Source organism: Chamaea fasciata, unplaced genomic scaffold (assembly GCF_029207755.1).
Source record: "Chamaea fasciata isolate MVZ Bird 193981 ecotype frontalis unplaced genomic scaffold, bChaFas1.0.hap1 SCAF_3, whole genome shotgun sequence".
In the NCBI taxonomy this organism is placed as follows: Eukaryota; Metazoa; Chordata; class Aves; order Passeriformes; family Sylviidae; genus Chamaea; species Chamaea fasciata.
The window spans coordinates 3,488,912-3,494,911 of NW_027094088.1; positions in this window are offsets into that span (position 1 = coordinate 3,488,912).

Genomic DNA, 6,000 nt, shown 5'->3' on the forward strand with positions numbered 1-6,000 from the left:
GATTAGCCATCAGCAATACAATTTTTCCATCCTCCTCCCCCTACCCAGTGTCAGGGTCATGTAAAGTCAAAACACTGAATATAGGACAATATCAGTGGAAAGCAAAGCAAGCTTAGCTGGCCACAATGGAAACATGACAGAGGCCAAGGTAAAACCCATCAAACCAGCATGATTAGGCTAAAACAACAACAGGGGACTTGTGAAATCCACAGATTTAACCCAGTTCTGTATTTATGAGATTCATTCTGGAGATCTGAACAGGTTATGGCGAGAAGGGAAACCAGAGCAGACAGACTGGCACTGCTTGCAGGATCCTTTGTGGGAGATCCACAGGTCTGAAAGCATTTCATGGGTGGATTGTCATTCAGGAGAGGCAATGCCCCCCTCCAAAGCAAAGGAACAAAAGTGTTTATCTAAACTGGAGCTATCTGGACTGACAAGCCTCGTGTCTCCAGGCAAGCACAGGAGATACGGAACCAGTTCCTCCAGCCTGGGAAAGATCTTGCTCCTGGAAAGCTCTGATGTCACTCAGCTCCTGACTTCTTCAATCTGTCACACGCTCTGAGCAGAGTTGCTGCTTTAGGCTTTCACTGTCTACACCAGTTTTTTCTTCCCTTCAGAGCTGTCAGTTCCAAAGGGAAAGAGTCTGGCAACAAACTGGACTTTTCAAAGCTTGTCCTCTATTGTTGGTCATGCTCTGAACAGTCTTTAAACTGCTTATTGAGAAGAGGAAGCCGTAACCAAGTTTTGCAGTGTACCTGGACTCTGTGCTGCAGGAAGAGTGACACAGCTAACAGGACTAGGCATGTAAAGGCCTTAAGAACTTCAGGGGCAAAATGGCCAAAGAATTAGAATCAGTATCAGAGCATTTTGGTATTCAGCCTGTTTGTTGGTACAGAGCAGAGCAGCAGTCTAACACGCTTCTACATGCCTGTAAACTGAGTAGAAGAGCAGGTTTAATTTCAGGTCTAATGATTGCTGACAAGTTCCTTTTTATCACATCTTTGCTTCACTTTAAAACGTAGTTTGAAAAAAACTTGACACACAGTTTCAAACCAAAACCCAGCTCTGGATTCCTCATCTATTCTATCATTTCCTCCTCCTAAGTTGCCTGTCACTGCAGCTGCTGAATACCAGCCACCCTCATACTGAGGAGTTCAGGTCTCTTCCTGACCTGCACTGGGATTCAGAATCTGCATGGAAAGTTAAGACCAACTGGGAACGGTGCCATAAAATTTCATTTGCTGAAGAGGCTCTTTTCTAAATTAAACTTAGTTCGAGCTAAGCTGATTCATAAAAGCACGCTGCATTTTTTAAAAACTCCACTTCTAAGCTATTCTCATCCATTGTTTGAAAAACATATACCTATTGATTAAGGCCTGTCCTAACACACAGTAGCTCTTCAGTAATGCTGCAGTGAGAGCAGTTGTCAGTGTAGGGTACCTGGATCATCCAAATGAAATGAAAGGTCTTCAACAGCCATCAAATACAGTGACTGGAGATATTGGTGTAGCGGAAATTACATGAAAAAAAAATGAAATGTTTTTATTCCTGCAAGGTGGGTTTGGCCCAGCTGAGGACAGTGCTTTTCCTGGGTTAGGCTGTGCAGGTAATGACCCTGCTGCTCATGGGAGGAAAAAAAAAAAAAAAAAACAAACAAAAAAAAACCCCAAAAAAACAACAATCAGTAAACTTGAAAAGAAGGGATAAAATTAGTTCTTTACAGTAGTTTTTCCCCACATTATTCTAGGCAACCTTTCGGAGTCTTCCCATCCTTAGCCCACTGTAAAACAAGTACAAGCATTACTTTATCCTCTGTATGTTCCAGGGCACTTGCAGGAGGAATAGCATGAATTCTTCTATTAATCTGTCCTGGATGACAAATATTTGCTGTACCCCTCTGTCCCCCAGGAATGGATGTCCCAGCAACTTCTGGACCCAGAGCAAAAGGGGAGTCACAAGGAAAAGTGGCTACGGTCTGAGTAACACTAGTTAAATTTTTTCCCATTCCTATAGTTTCTGGGGACTAAATAGGGTCAGAAGCTCACCGAGCTCCTTCCTGCCATCCCACAGAAAGCTCTTCTTTGCCAAACCTGAGCCCCTCCACTCAGCAAACAGTCATAACTAGACAGGTTCCTTCCTCCCAAGTCCTTCTCAGGTTTTAATGACTCATAGAGAGACCTGATCTCGGTTCTGGGGCTCCAACAGGACAGAAACAACAAAGGTGGCTCCTGAAAAAGGTGGCACAAGCGAAGGCACAGCCTAAACCAGCACACACCTAAATGAGCTCAGCATTGTTCATTTGTAGTGTGCTCACCCCCCTTCCCCCCCCCACGCCCCCATAACAGCAGATTATTATTCACCTACAGCAACATCTGCTCCTTTGCCACAGTCTCACCGGTGTCAGAGCTGTGCTGGAGCAACTCCTACATCCCCTTCCAGGAAAATCTCCAGTGAGGCACAGTATTATAATGCCCTGACCACTGAGAGTTGTATACACCAGATGGATACTACCAACCGGAGCACTTTGAGCACATACACCCTACAAATTAAAGCAATCAGTCAGCCTCAAAGAGGGGGAAGAAATATAAACAGATTTTACTTTTTTTTCTGCCAAAAAATTTCGGCTTCACAATAAAAGCTGCAATGCTGCACTTTCAAAAGGCAAAAATTGTTTGATTTTGTTAAGATCATTAATTCTTATTTTTTATTTTCTGACGTCGTTTTTATTTCATGGCGTAATAAACTACAAACACTGATATTGTCTATTAATTATTTTAAAATACCAGGGGCTTGTCTTTATTTTATTGAAACAAGCTCATTGTCAGATTCCTGACTGATTTCTTTTTCTGAATTTATTTTTCCCCTGAAACTTCAGTTTCAGAATCTGCCACAGAAAAGCAATGGTGCTTCCTGAGCTCCTTTGTGCAGAGTATATACAGACACTGCTCTAACCTGTATAACTTGAATTACTCACCTCAGTATTTACCAGGGGTTAAAACACCCTCGGTAAGCTGAGGTGTTAAAGTCCCCTGAGAATTCCTCCCCATTCCTGAGAGATGTGGCATTGTCTGCCTGGAAGCCCTCAGTCACAGACATGTTCTCTGTCAGGGCAGAAGAGGGCAACCTGGAAGGGCTCAGTGAAGCAAAAGGCACAATTAATGTAGTCCTTAACCCAGGGGCTGGCCAGGAAAATGAGCTCTGTAACAGCTAGAACCTTCCACAAAGAAGAGAAATATACCTGCCTGGCTGCAATTCAAGGTCCTGTCTGATACAATTCAAGGTGCTGCAAGTCATTTCGTGGCATCCACAGCAGTGCATGCTGAATTTGTTTCCCCATTATTTCACTCTTCCATCAGATCAGGGTGCCAAAGGTGACATGCCAGCAGTTTACTCAGTTTGCCCCCTCAGTTTCTTCCTTCCTGGCTTTCAGCGTCTCATCTGACAGCAAGCTGCCAGGGTTTAAACAATCTCAGCAGCACTCACAAACCATATCCTTTTTTGTTGTTCATTTTACAAAATTAAAAACATTAAACATTAATGTCTCTTGAGTTTCCTCTCCCCCTCAACCCTCCCACCTCCTCAAGTAAAATATGTTTTTTTTGTGATTCCACATCAGAAGGAAACAATACTCTGTTGTGCCCAATACTTTGTGGGTGTGGGTGTTTTCAGGAACCACATCTGAGAAGAAATCCCAGAGGTTGTTGTAATCATTCCTTTCACTCCTGGGTACTCAAGCACAGGATTGCCTGCAATCAATTTGTTCTTGCATCCTCGTAGTAAACTCCCTGTGTATAAAAGTAGCACCAGCACTTTCTATATTAATCCACGTAGCAATGTTCTAAAGAGCTTTTTATTATGCTGCAAAGAAATTACAAAAGCCACTAAAGCCGACTTGAGCATTACCACCAGACGCAAAAGTTGGGTCTGATCCTTCAGCCAGTGAAATGGAGGAGTCTTGACTGCACTCACTGATTTCTCAGGGAAAAATCAGGAACGTGTCTCTGTAGCCTACCTTAATCTTAAAACAAGGAGGATTGCAAATCTACCAAAAACATGACAGCAAATTACAACACATTAAATGTAGAGCGTATGAACAGGGATGCTGATTACTTTCAAGATCAGGTTATTGTTGGTTTTTTTGGTTTTGTTTTGGTTTTTGTTCGGGTTTTTTTTTTTAGGTTTTTCTAGGTGGGTTTTGTCTTGTTTTTTGGGGTTTTTTTGTTGATTTGGTTTTTGGTTGTTTGTTTGGTTGGTTTTGGTTTTTGTTTTGTGCTGGTTTTGTTTGTTTGAGTGGTTTTTGTTTGTTTTTCTTTTAATATCAAATACTTGAATCAACAAAGATCCCAACACCGTAGGCTGTTCTACAAGTAGCCCTGCAAGAGGGTTTAATCCTTGAGCTCTATGCCCCGGAATATTTCATCTGAAACTACACTAATATTTGCTAATAGTATTAAATATACTATTTAGAACTAGTGTTTGTGGGGGGGAACATGATGGATTAATACAAAAAAACTTGAGACTGTTTCCTCACCTGTAAATTGACTTTAAGGAACTCACACCAGTCTTTTGTTAAGCCTTCCCACTATGTTTTTAACAATTTTCAAAAAGGTTGGGAATGAAGTAGTTCAATTCCCAAAAAAAAAAAAAATAAAAAAATAAAAATAAAAATAAATTAAAAAAATAATAATAAACAAATTTTCATTTTGAGTGCTAAGCTGTGTCAAATGAGAGGAAAAAAAGTCCTGTGGCCCTGTGGCATTGTTTCCTCTTCCTGGCTGGACATGCACACAGACATTTCTACCTCATACATTAACTCCTTATCAGCCCCAAGTGCCTTTCCCGTGGATGCTCAGGCACCAAAAGTAAAACTCACTTTGATGAACATCCTGAAATAAAGCACTGGAGTGATTCAACCCCAAAATCATACAGACCTGCCCAAAACAGAACCTTCCCAATATTTGAGTGATTATACACAAAAGTATCTCAAACCAATGAAAATGTGCATTCTCTCTGCCCACTGCAACTTGTGGTAACTTGCGCAGGCTGGATTTGATCCAAATATCTTCCAGGGGGATTCCTCAGCTCTGCATTAATCCTTCACATCAACTCTAATCCCCTCAGTAAACTGTTTGCATTTTGCAAGTCTTCATCGTAAATGACAAGGAATTTTAGGTTAGATATCAGACAAAGCACAACAATGTAAGAAAGGAATAAATAAACCAAAGCTATTCAGGGTCTGACAGCGCTGGATAAGTAACCAATATCACCCAGAGGGCAAAAATAAGAACAAGAATGAACATGGGACTCTACGTTGCAGGTTTTGTAAAGTGCAATATAGGTTTGGGAGAGCCGTAAAAGCAAGCCACACAGTAAGCAAATGCAGCTGTAACTGGAGTTTTATGAGAGTGATGGATTCCAAGAGTAGAAAAATAAGCAACTCTAACCTGAAAACTGTAAAAAAATGAGAGGAGAGGAGAGGAGAGGAGAGGAAAAATCTTGCATCATAACAGACACAGGGATACTTGTAAGACTTCAAAGGAAAACACATCTTTTTCCTGACAGCCTTTCAGTATAGCCATTTTGGTATAATAGCAATCTTTATAATGAAAATTGTATTGACAGTGATCATAGAAGGGCGAAGTTCTTTAAACAGGCCATTTGCCAAGGTATTGTAAGGTAATTTATGCACAGTTTTAGGCTAAATCTCAAATAGCTATCCACAAATCAGTATCACAATGATGTTTATTAACTGCTGCATCGAAAGCAAATCTGAGTTTGTGAACTTAAAAAGAACATGAATGGGAGAAAAAAACAGTAGCAGAAATGAAACTCTCAATTCTGCATCAGAGTTTTTCACTTCAGTTTCAATTTAGACTGTGTTAACCTAATGAAGAGCACAGAAAGGAAATCATCTCATCTCAAGTGTTTATGTTTATGCACCTGCAGCTTAAAAAAATTACTAATACAACAGGGATTCTCCTCTTACACTTTTTACTT